This window comes from Leucopleurus acutus (genome assembly GCF_964270905.1).
Source record: "Leucopleurus acutus genome assembly, chromosome: 6".
NCBI lineage: Eukaryota > Metazoa > Chordata > Mammalia > Artiodactyla > Delphinidae > Leucopleurus > Leucopleurus acutus.
This window is the reverse complement of record NC_139149.1, coordinates 94,989,185-95,002,131: the sequence shown is the minus strand read 5'-3', so window position 1 is coordinate 95,002,131 and position 12,947 is coordinate 94,989,185. Positions and strand designations below refer to the sequence as shown.

General features: G+C 35.9%; 1 protein-coding gene across 1 annotated transcript in view; it reads left to right on the top strand.

Annotated features, from left to right (window-relative positions):
* The window catches only part of IKZF2 (IKAROS family zinc finger 2), a 170,572-nt gene that overhangs the window by 139,832 nt on the left and 17,793 nt on the right, over window positions 1–12,947 (top strand). The gene's annotated exons all lie outside the window — the stretch shown is intronic.

The following is a 12,947-nucleotide window of genomic DNA, read 5'->3' as shown; positions in this document are numbered from 1 at the left end:
AAGGCCAGTCTTCATCCAAAGAAGGTGATGTTGTATATATGGTGGGATTGGAAGGGAGTCCTCTATTATGAGCTCTTTCTGGAAAACCAAACAATTAAATTCCAACAAGTACTGCTCCCAATTAGACCAACTGAAAGTGGCACTCAATGAAAAGTGTCCAGAATTAGTCAATAGAAAACATATAATCTTCCATCAGGATAATGCAAGACCGCATGTTTCTTCAATGACCAGGCAAAAACTGTTAACAGCTTGGCTGGGAAGTTCTGATTCATCCGCCAGGCATTGCACCTTCGAATTTCCATTTATTTCAGTCTTTACAAACTTCTCTTGCTGGAAAAAATTTCAGTTCCCTGGAAGACTGTAAAAGGCACCTGAAACAGTTCTTTGCTCAAAAAAAATAAAAAGTTTTGGGAAGATGGAATATGAAGTTGCCTGAAAAATGGCAGAAGGCAGTGGAACAAAAGGGTGAATACGTTGTTCAATAAAGTTCTTGGTGAAATTGAAAAATGTCTTTTATTTTTATTTAAAAAACCAAAGGCATTTTTTGGCCCACCCAATATTTAAAAACATTCCCACAAAGAAAATGCCAGATGACTTCACTTTTAAACTCTGTCAAACATTTAAGGTAGAAATAATGTAAGGAGAAAATTCTTCCAGAGAATAGAAGGGGGAGTGATACTTCCAAATTAATTGTATCAGTTCAGCATTACCCTGATGCCAAAACCAAAGACATTATAACATGAGAAAACTGTATAGCAATATCCCTCCTTAACATAAATGCAAAAATCCTTAACAAAATTTTAGCAAGTAGAATCCAGAAATATATAAAAAAGGATAATATATCATGACAAAGTGGGGTTTATCAATTCTCAGCAATAGAACAGAAAGGTACTTTATCAACAGGATAAAAACCATCCTTGAAAGACTTTCAACTAACATCACACTAACAATAAATGAATGAAAGTTTACCCTTAAGAGTAGGAACAAGGCAAGAATGTCTGCTCTCTGTACTTCTTTTCTTGGGAGTCTTGTCAGTGCAGTATGGCAAGGGAAAGAATACAAATTGGAAATGAATAAATAAAACTATGTTTTGTTTTAGGTGACATGATCACCTATAGCATAGAAAATAACAAGGAATTTACCAAACAACTAAAATTAATGTGTGATTTCATTAAGGTTGTAAGATGCAAAGTTAATAAAAAGAAATCAAGTTTATTTCTACATGCTAGCAATGGACAATTGGAAACTGAAAATTAGAAAGCATTGCCATTTATTATAGCGTCCAAAATGTATGAAAAATAGAGATAAATTTAATGTGAAATACTTAGGTTTATGTAATTATGTGCAAGAAATATTATAAAACACTGCCAAGAGATATTAAAGAAGACCTAAGTAAATGGAGATAGTATGATCATATTTTGAACAATTCAGTATTGTTAAGATGTTAATTCTCCTAAAATTTAGCCTATCAATTCAATACAATCCCAATCAATATCTTAGCAGGATTTTTTAATAGAAATTGACAAATTGATTGCAGATTTCTTTGGAAATACAAAACACCTAAAATATCCAAAATAATTTTGAAAAATCAAGATTGGATGACTTACAGTACCCAATTTAAAGACTAACTCTATTAGTAAGACCTACTTTTTTTAGATTTATAATAATGTTTATTGCAGATGATTTTAATTTGTATTCTTCATACATTTCAATTTTTCCAAGTTTCTATTTATTTATCTATCTATTTATTTTTTACAGTAGGTCCTGTTGGTTATCTATTTTTAAATATAGCAGTGTGTACATGTCAGTCCCAAACTTTGGTTTAAGGTGATGGAAATTAAAATATTGTAATTGTGATGGTGGTTACACAACCATATACACTTCAAAATTCCTTGAATTATATACTTAAAGTGAGTGGATTTTATTTAATGTAAATTATACCTCAATAAAACTGATTTAACAAAGTAAAAATCTATATGTACTATAACTCAGATTTCAGAGGCAACAGATATTTGAGGAAGACGGTTGGAAGTGCCCATGTAAAGCTATGATCATGTGAATGAGCCCTACTTTAGCTTATCAAGTAAGGAAATTGGCAACTCTAAAATGGTTCTCTCTTCCCAACCTCTCCTTTTATCTTTTTCCCCATGAGTTCTCAAAGTAATTTTGTTGAAAAATAAATGACTCAAAGGCTTTAGCTATGTTCTGACAACATATTCCAGTTGGCTTTTAACGTGGTGTTGTGGGAAGTGGGAAAGATAGACTCCCACAGTCAACACCCGGGCAAACCGTTTATCTTTTGCTAGTGGAAAGGATTAATTTCCATCCTGTCCTTTCTTATGTGAAATAACACTATATAGCCCTCTTAAAAGACTGCAACAGCACACCCAGCAATGTAAGAGAAATTGGTCAATGTAAGTTTTTCCACTTGAATTTTGTTTTTACACCTTTACTGGAGTATAATCGCTTTACAATGGTGTTAGTTTCTGCTTTATAACAAAGTGAATCAGCTTTGTTATGAATATGAATCAGATATGTCCCCATATCTCCTCCCTCTTGCATCTCCCTCCCACCCTCCCTATCCCACCCCTCTAGTGGTCACAAAGCACCAAGCTGATCTCCCTCTGCTATGCAGCTGCTTCCCACTAGCTATCTATTTTACATTTGGTAGTGTATATATGTCCATGCCACTCTCTCACTTTATCCCAGCTTACCCTTCCTCCTCCCTGTCTCCTCAAGTCCATTCTCTACGTCTGTGTGTTTATTCCTGTCCTGACCCTAGGTTCTTCAGAACCTTTTTTTTTTTTTTGGTTCCATATATATGTGTTAGCATACGGTATTTGTTTTTCTCTTTCTGACTTACTTCACTCTGTATGACAGACTGTAGGTCCAACCACCTCACTACAAATAAATCAATTTCCTTTCTTTTTATGGCTGAGTAATATTCCATTGTGTATATGTGCCACATCTTCTTTACGCATTCATCTGTCAGTGGACACTTATAGGTTGCTTCCATATCCTGGCTATTGTAAATAGAGCTGCAATGAACATTATGGTATATGAATTATGGTTTTCTCAGGGTATATGCCCAGTAGTGGGATGGCTGGGTCATATGGTAGTTCTATTTTTAGTCTTTTAAGGAACCTCCATACTGTTCTCCATAGTGGCTGTATCACTTTACATTCCCACAGCAGTGCAAGAGAGTTCCCTTTTCTCCACATCCTCTCTAGCATTTATTGTTTGTAGATTTTTTGATGATGGCCACTCTGACTGGTGTGAGGTGATACCTCATTGTAGTTTTGATTTGCATTTCTCTAATGATTACTGATATTGAGCATCCTTTCATGTGTTTATTGGCAATTTGTATATCGTCTTTGGAGAAATGTCTATTTAGGTTTTCTGCCCATTTTTGGATTGGGTTGTTTGTTTTTTCTGATTCTGAGCTGTATGAGCTGCTTGTATATTTTGGAGATTAGTCCTTTATCAGTTGCTTCTTTTGCAAATATTCTATCCCATTCTGAGGGCTGTCTTTTCATCTTGTTACGGTTTCCTTTGCTTGCAAAAGCTTTTAAGTTTCATTAGGTCCCATTTGTTTATTTTTGATTTTATTTCCATTTCTCTAGGAGGTGGGTCAAAAAGGAACTTACTGTGATTTATGTCACAGAGTGTTCTGCCTATGTTTTCCTCTAAGAGTCATATAGTGTCAGCCATTACATTTAGGTCTTTAAACCATTTGGGGTTTATTTTTGTGTATGGTGTTAGGGAGTGTTCTAATTTCATTCTTTTACATGTAGCTGTCCAGTTTTGCCAGCACCACTTAATAAAGAAGCTCTCTTTTCCCCATTGTACATTCTTGCCTCCTTTATCAAAAATAAGGTGACCATAAGTGTGTCGCTTTATCTCTGGGCTTTCTACCCTGTTCCATTGATCTACATTTCTATTTTTGTGCCAGTACCATACTGTCTTGATCACTGTAGCTTTGTAGTATAGTCTGAAGTCAGGGAGCCTGATTCCTCCAGCTCCGTTTTTCTTCCTCAAGACTGCTTTGGCTATTCGGGTTCTTTTGTGTTTCCATGCAAATTGTGAAATTTTTTGTTCTAGTTCTGTGAAAAATGCCAGTGGTAGTTTGACAGGGATTGCATTGAATCTGTAGATTGCTTTGCGTAGTAGAGTCATTTTCGCAATGTTGATTCTTCCAATCCAAGAACATGGTATATCTCGCCATCTGTTTGTATAATCTTTAATTTCTTTTATCAGTGTCTTATAGTTTTCTGCATGCAGGTCTTTTAGTCTCCTTAGGTAGGCTTATTCTGAGGTATTTTATTATTTTTGTTGCAATGGAAAATGGGAATGTTTCCTTAATTTCTCTTTCAGATTTTTCATCATTAGTGTGCAGGAATGCAAGAGATTTCTGTGCATAAATTTTCTATCCTGCTACTTCACCAAATTCATTGATTAGCTCTAGTAGTTTTCTGGTAGCATCTTTAGGATTCTCTATGTATAGTATCATATCATCTGCAAACAGTGACAGCTTTACTTCTTTTCCGATTTGGATTCCTTTTATTTCTTTTTCTTCTCTGATTGCTGTGGCTAAAACTTCCAAAATTATGTTGAATAATAGTGGTGAGAGGGGACATCCTTGTCTTGTTCCTGATCTTAGAGGAAATGTTTTCAGTTTTTCACCATTGAGAACGATATTAGCTGTGGATTGGTCATATATGTCCTTTATTATGTTGAGGTAAGTTCCCTCTATGCCTACTTTCTGGAGGGTTTTATCATAAATGGGTGTTGAATTTTGTCAAAAGCTTTTTCTGCATCTATTGAGATAGTCATATGGTTTTTCTCCTTCAATTTGTTAATATGGCTTATCACATTGATTGATTTGCATATATTGAAGAATCCTTGCATTCCTGGGATAAACCCCACTTGATCATGGTGTATGATCCTTTAATGTGCTGTTGGATTCTGTTTGCTAGTATTTTGTTGAGGATTTTTGCATGTATGTTCATCAGTGATATTGTTCTGTAGTTTTCTTTTTTTGTGACATCTTTGTCTGGTTTTGGTATCAGGGTGATGGTGGCCTCATTGAATGAGTTTGGGAGTGTCCCTCCCTCTGCTGTACTCTGGAAGAGTTTGAGAATGATAGGTGTTAGCTCTTCTCTAAATATTAGAATTCACCTATGAATCCATCTGGTCCTGGGCTTTTGTTTGTTGGAAGATTTTTGATCACAGTCTCAATTTCAGTGCTTATGATTGGTCTGTGTATATTTTCTATTTCCTCCTGGTCCAGTCTAGGAAGGTTGGGCTTTTCTAAGAATGTGTCCATTTCTTCCAGGTTGTCCATTTTTTTGGCATACAGTTGCTTGTAGTAACCTCTCATGATCCTTTGGATTTCTGCAGTGTCAGTTGTTACTTCTCCTTTTTCATTTCTAACTGTATTGATTTGCGTCTTCTCCCATTTTTTTCTTGATGAGTCTGGCTAATGGTTTATCAATTTTGTTTATCTTCTCAAAAAAAAGCTTATAGTTTTATTGATCTATCATTTCCTTCATTTCTTTTTCATTTATTTCTGATCTGATTTTTATGATTTCTTTCCTTCTGCTAACTTTGGGGTTTTTTTGTTCTTCTTTATCTAATTGTTTTAGTTGTAAGGTTAGGTTGTTTATTTGAGATGTTCCTTGTTTCTTGAGGTAGGATCGTAGTGCTATAAACTTCCCTCTTAGAACTGCTTTTGCAGCATACCATAGGTTTTGGGTCATCGTGTTTTCATTGTCATTTGTTTCTTGGTGTTTTTTGATTTCCTCTTTGATTTTTTCAGTGATCTCTTGGTTATTAAGTAGTGTATTATTTAGCCTCCATGTGTTTGTATTTTTTACAGATTTTTTCCTGTAATTGATATCTAGTCTCATAGCATTGTGGTCAGAAAAGATACTTGATATGATTTCAATTTTCTTAAATTTACCAAGGCTTGATTTGTGACCCAAGATATGATCTACCCTGGAGAATGTTCCATGAGCACTTGAGAAGAAAGTGTATTCTGTTGTTTTTGCATGGAATGTCTTATAAATATCAATTAAGTCCCTCTTGTTTAATGTGTCATTTAAAGCTTGTGTTTCCTTATTTATTTTCATTTTGGATGATCTGTCCATTGGTGAAAGTGGAGTGTTAAAGTCCCCTACTATGATTGTGTTACTGTTGATTTCCCCTTTTATGGCTATTAGCATTTGCCTTATGTATTGAGGTGCTCCTATGTTGGGTGCATAAATATTTACAATTGTTATATCTTCTTCTTGGATTGATCCCTTGATCATTATGTAGTGTCCTTCTTTGTCTCTTGTAATAGTCTTTATTTTAAAGTCTATTTTGTCTGATATGAGAATTGCTACTCCAGCTTTCTTTTGCTTTCCATTTTCATGGAATATCTTTTTCCATTCCCTCACTTTCAGTTTGTTTGTGTCCCTAAGTCTGAAGTGGGTCTCTAGACAGCATATATACAGGTCTTGTTTTTGTATCCATTCAGCCAGTCTATATCTTTTGGTGGGAGCATTTAATCCATTTACATTTATGGTAGTTATCAATATGTATGTTTCTATTACCTTTTTCTTAATTGCTTTGGGTTTGTTACTGTAGGTCTTTTCTTTCTCTTGTGTTTCCTGCCTAGAGAAGTTCCTTTAGCATTTGTTGTAAAGCTGGTTTGATGGTGCTGAATTCTCTTACTTTTTGCTTCTCTGTAAAGGTTTTAATTTTTCCATTGAATCTGAATGAGATCCTTGCTGGGTAGACTAAGCTTGTTTGTAGGTTTTTCCCTTTCATCACTTTACATATGTCCTGCCACTCCCTTCTGGCTTGCAGAGTTTCTGCTGAATGATCAGCTGTTAACCTTATGGGGACTCCCTTGCATGTTATTTGTTTTTTTACTCTTGCTGCTTTTAGTATTTTTTTTTGTATTTAATTTTTGATAGTTTGATTAATATGTGTCTTGGTGTGTTTCTCCTTGGATTTATCCTGTATGGGAAACTCTGCACTTCCTGGACTTGATTTGCTATTTCCTTTCCCATATTAGGGAAGTTTTCAACTATAATCTCTTCAAATATTTTCTCAGTCCCTTTCTTTTTCTCTTTTTCTGGGACCCCTATAATTTGAATGTTGGTGCGTTTAATGTTGTCCCAGAGGTCTCTGAGACTGTCCTCAATTCTATTCATTCTTTTTTCTTTATCTGCTCTGCAGTAGTTATTTCTACTACTTTATCTTCCAGGTCACTTATCCTTTCTTCTGCCTCATTTATTCTGCTATTGATTCCTTCTGGAGAATTTTTTAATTTCATTTATTGTGTTGTTCATCATTGTTTGTTTGCTCTTTAGTTCTTCTAGTTCCTTGTTAAATGCTTCTTGTATTTTCTCCATTCTATTTCCTAGATTTTGGATCATCTTTACTATCATTACTCTGAAGTCTTTTTCAGGCAGACTTCCTTTTTCCTCTTCATTTGTTTGGTCTGGTGTGTTTTTACCTTGCTCCTTCATCTGCTGTGTGTTTTTCTGTCTTCTCATTTTGCTTAACTTACTGTGTTTGGGGTCTCCTTGTTGTAGGCTGCAGGTTCGTAGTTCCTGTTGTTTTTGATGTCTGCCCCCCGTGGCTAAGGTTGGTTCAGTGGGTTGTGTAGGCTTCCTGGTGGAGGGGACTAGTGCCTGTGTTCTGGTGGATGAGGCTGGATCTTGTCTTTCTGGGCTGCCCAAATTTTTAATGAAATAGACATGAACCCATGCGTTTCGTGAAAATGTGGCTCGTTTCTTGACCATATAATTCAAGTAATGTGTGGCTCAAGTTTGCACTATCAGTAGAATTGGGAAGTAAACGGGTCCATTAACATTATTCCTTTTCTTCCAGTTGTAACACACAATTCCAGGGTAAAATGGTAACTTCCGGCTAAGTGAGGCCTCTTTGGGGTAATGGCAGATTGTTAAAGTCTTCTCTCCCCTCCTGTTCTCCCAGATGGCGATGCTGTGGGTGGCATCTCACACACTATCTCCAGGCTTGGGTCTGTATCCTCGGGAACCTACTGTGGACATGTTGGGCTCACCCAGCATTTGGACCCCACTGGGGTCTCCCAGGAGCAAGGGGTAACTTCTAGGGTTTCTCCTAACCAGTCGGGATGGCCCCAAACTGACTCTGATCCACTTGAATTTTAAAATCCAGACACACAGGTCAGTTTGAAGTAGAATTGATGTAAAGTTTAAAGTGGATCACTGTCCTCAAAAGATGTTATCAACGTACAGGAGTAAACTCCCATACCAAAATAAATATTTTTAAAAATTTTTTACCAACAATAAATGATACGTCACCCATAGGCTTTTCACATTTTCGTCCCAACATTTCTTGTAAAAGAAAATTAATTTTAACTCCTTCAATAATATAACTAAGATCATTATGGTGGAGTTTAGAAAAGTATTCTTCACTTTGATAAGAAATTTTAACTCAATACCAGACTTAGAGAACATGATGATTTATGAGCTTCTATAGACCATTGTTTTTCAACTTCAGTACATAAGCAACTACCTGGCAGGCTTGTTAAACATGGGGAGATCAGAGTACCTCTCTCAGAAATTCTAGGCCCTAGCATGGTGCCCTACAATCTGCATTTTAAGAGCACTCCAGGTAATTCTAACATAGGAGGCATGCAGCTCATATTTTGAGAACCACTGCAAATGGTTACACTAAAACATATTTGAATATAGGTAGGAATGTTGTATTATAACAGACAAATACACAGCAGATTAGAGTAGAATAGAGGAAATATTTAGTTTTACATTTCCACAAATTCCCCTTGTCTTACAAATATGTGATTCCTTTTTTGGTGGCTAATCTTTACTAACATGTCATGCTCCTGTTTATCTAAATACAGAGTTATGGCACACCCTTCCAGAGCCATAGCATACCAACATTAAAAGTGATGCTGTCTGTTGCTGTCTAAACATGATGAAATGAAAAGCTACATCTGTCTCTACTCTTTAAAACTACACTAAAATCACAGTAGACGTTTATAGAAGTATAAACGCATTAAGATCAAAGACAATGGGAAAGGACAGAATAGCAGCAAGAGGAAGATGGAAAGAAGATAGAGGGAGGGGTGGTAATAGACTTCCCAAAACAGAAGACTTGGGAACTTATAGTGATTATAGAAGGGAATAAAGGATGAGTAGCAAAGCCATTTGGCCCTAGAGAATCCTGAAAAGTCTCTGGACTTGGAAGAAACATGACTGTTGATGGTAGGGATGAAATTCTGGATTGAATATAAAAGGATTTCAAAATCTGAATACAAAACAGGCCACAGAACCACTCTCACTACAGCCAACCAACTACAGGAAAATAACATTTATTCTCTGGCGATACTGAATTGGAAAGGTTCTAGCTTAGAGACTCCAGGAAAAGTAGAGAGTAGGGGGAAAACAAAGGACTTAAATCAGGGACAGTATATAAAAGACTACAGTTGAACATTTAGATTTCTGGCCCCGTATCTTGCCTTACTTCCGGAATACTAATATCTAGCTTCATATCCCCCCATACCCCCAGGGCTGGAAATTGGAGGTATCTTTTCTAAGGGAATTGAGAGGTCCTAGAGAAAAGACATATATATTTATATTTGGGGGTTTGACAATGAAAAGGTTGCTTCATTACCTGGTCACTCTGCAGTAGTTCACCAGTAGTTCACAAACCTCACCTGTGTTTCCTGAACTTCCAATTAGCTTTTTAGTGCCTTACTGTTAAATATAAATGGACAATAAATATTCAGGCACCAGGCATTTAAGGAAAGCCTCCAATACAGACACCAATGTAAAAAAGAAAAAAAGCCAGAGAAGACAATATAAAAAGAACTTTTTTAAAAAGAAAAAATTATGCCCAGATAAACGTTACTGTACCTATGAAAAAACAGAATACTATTTTTAAGAAAAAGGAAAGAGATCAGAGAAATTTATATTCACCAGAAAATATTTCACAGAAAGATTCAAAGAAAAAGGTGAGGAATTTTTCTATAAGTAAACAGGGTAAAAGGATAATTAATGAGGGAAAAAAATTTCAAGACTCAATCTGGAAGGTCTAACATCAAACTAATAGAAATTCCAAAAAGAGAGGACAGAGAAATAGATTATGTTTAGATGCGCATGGGGTGAGGGGAAGACTATTTCATTAAGTGCCCTTTAGGGCTTTTTGATTTTTTCTTTTTCAAGTATGGGCATAGTAACTATGGTAAAAAGAAAAATAATTATTAAAGTAAATAAGAAAAGGACTAAGAATGCTAAGGCAAACTAAATCAGCATATCATAATATTAGAATTCAGGAAAAAATTATTACCTAACAGCAGCAACAAAACTATTATTTTATATCATGGGGAAATTTCAAGATATATTGTTCAGTAAAATAAGCAGATTATAAAATACAGCATATAAAATGACCCAATTTCATAACAAAATAGATCTTTGCATGCATAGAAAAAATACATGAGATAAAAATGTTAAAGATACTTATCTCTAAATGATATAATTATAGATAATTTTTGGTGAATTAAAAAATTTTCTATATGGATGCATTGCTCTTAAAGTTTGTAAAAGATTCAGGGAAAACAAGTGAAAGGAAAATATTTAAAGAGTTAGGAAATGATATCATTCATGAAAACACCACTTATTAGTTCTTGCTGTGAACAAATCACCATGCTAAACTCTTTGGAGGTTACAAAGATATATAAGACATTATTTCAGTCTCTCAAGAAGCTCATAATCTAACATGGGAGATCAAAATGAATGTATACATGCAGTTGATTCTTGAACAACACAGGGGTTAGGGGCACCAACACCCCCTCCCTTGCAGTGGAAAATCCACATATAACTTCACAGTCAGCCCTCCACATCCACGGTTCCACATTAGTGGATTCAACCAACTGCAGATCATGCAGTACTGTAGTATGTATTTGTCGAAAAATATTCACATTATAAGTGGATCCATGCAGTACAAACCCAAGTTGTTCATGGGTCAGATGTAATCACAAATAACTCAAGAGACAGAATGTTACAAGTTTCCTAAGTGTGAGGACCAATACAGTTACAGTTCTTTAGTAGGAAAGATCGCTTTTGGATGGAACATGGTTAGGGAGATTGGAAGGATGCGTAGGATTTCAAGGGGCAGAAATTGTGTGAAGCCATTCCAGAAAGAACTAAGACTCAGAAGTGTAAAAGCGGAAGGTAATCCTGGCTGAATCCTGGGGTAGAAGATGGGATGTATCCCTTGGGACCAGACAGTGTAGGATGCTGAATGCCAAGTACAGGGATTTGGACTTTGTTCAGTAGAAGTGAAAAGTCATTGAAGGTTGTTGAGGAGAGGAGTAAAATAATTACACAAGGGAAGAGAACACCTGGTTCGAAGTATACTAAGCTTGCCCAGGTTCATGGTAATGAACATTTGAACTAGGAAATTGGTTCTGGGAGTGAGAAGGAGGGATAAACTTGAGCAGTTATTTGGATGTGAGAAATGAGGTAGGAGGCAACAATAGTGGTTGCCTTATCGCGAGTCTAGTTTATTAAAACAGTGGTAACGCACAAAAGAGCAGTCAGAATAAAGAAGTAGTTTTGTAGAGGAAGATAATTTTGGATATGTTGAATTTTAGATTTTAGATTTCAGAGGAATATGCATAACGCAATACTCCAAAGGCATTTGGAAGTATGAGATTGAAGTACAGTCATTCAGCAAATACATATTGAGTACCTCCTATGTTTAATAACTACAGTAAGCACTATCAATTCCAAATTGAATAAAACATGACCTCTGTCCTCATGACAGAGCTCGTTGTTTAGGACGAGGGAAACAGAGATCAGATGGGTAATTACAATGCAGTTATCATAAGTAATGCATCAACAGAATATGGACAGAGTGCTGTGAGAGCACAGAGGGGGGAAACTGTGTCCTTGGGTTCACCATGATCACTTTTTAAATGTTTGTGACAAATAGGAGCTTCCAAACATGGGAAATTATTCCAGGCATGATTTGGACATTTCATAGAAATGAGGGCTTAATCTAGAGGGAAAAGGGGGAGACTACTGTACTGAGAGCAAAACCTGGAGGTACATATATATTTACCAGGTAGGAAAAGATTGAGAAGCCAGGGAGTGAGGATGCAGAATCTGATCCCAGAAGCTAAAACAGGAGATTCAAGACTCCTGAAAGTTTGATAGGGGCAAGGAATTAGGAACATTTTGGACTGATTAAAGTCTACCGGATTTAGCACTTCAGAGACTATCGATTACTTTTTTAAAAAAATTTTTTTTTAACCCTCAATATAGAACTTTATTAGGGGAAGGGCGATAGAAGGTCCCTGTGTTGAAGGTACTACATCATGGAGACCCGGAGTCTGGAGAAGATGGCACTGGGGAGTTAAGGGAGCTTTGAGGAGGGGTAGCAGAATGAAGGTGTTTCAGATAGTGAGACTGTGTAAATAATAACATTTGTAAAAAGAAAAGTAGCAAAAGACTGGTCCTTTTCTGTGAATATATAGTTGATACCTATTATACAGTTAAACTCATCATATATAGGGAGTAAATATAAACAATATTTTCATGACCTTGATTTTTAGGGAAAATAGATGTCCATTAAAATTACTGTGGTAATCATTTCATGATGTATGTAAGTCAAATCATTCTACTGTACCCTTTAAACTTATACAGTGCTTATGTCAATTATATCTCAATAAAACTGGAGGAAGAAAAAAAGAAATGTCAAAGAACTGACAGGAAATGGTCTTGTAGGGATAGTAGAGCCATTGGATTTGGAAGGGACTGTTGATGATGCTTGAAAATAATTTTCCAAAGAGTAGCAAGGGCATGATCTAGAATTCGAAGGAGCTAAGAACTTGAGAGTAAATAGAAAGAGATGACGGCAGTTCCCGGAAACACTGTCTCTCCTCC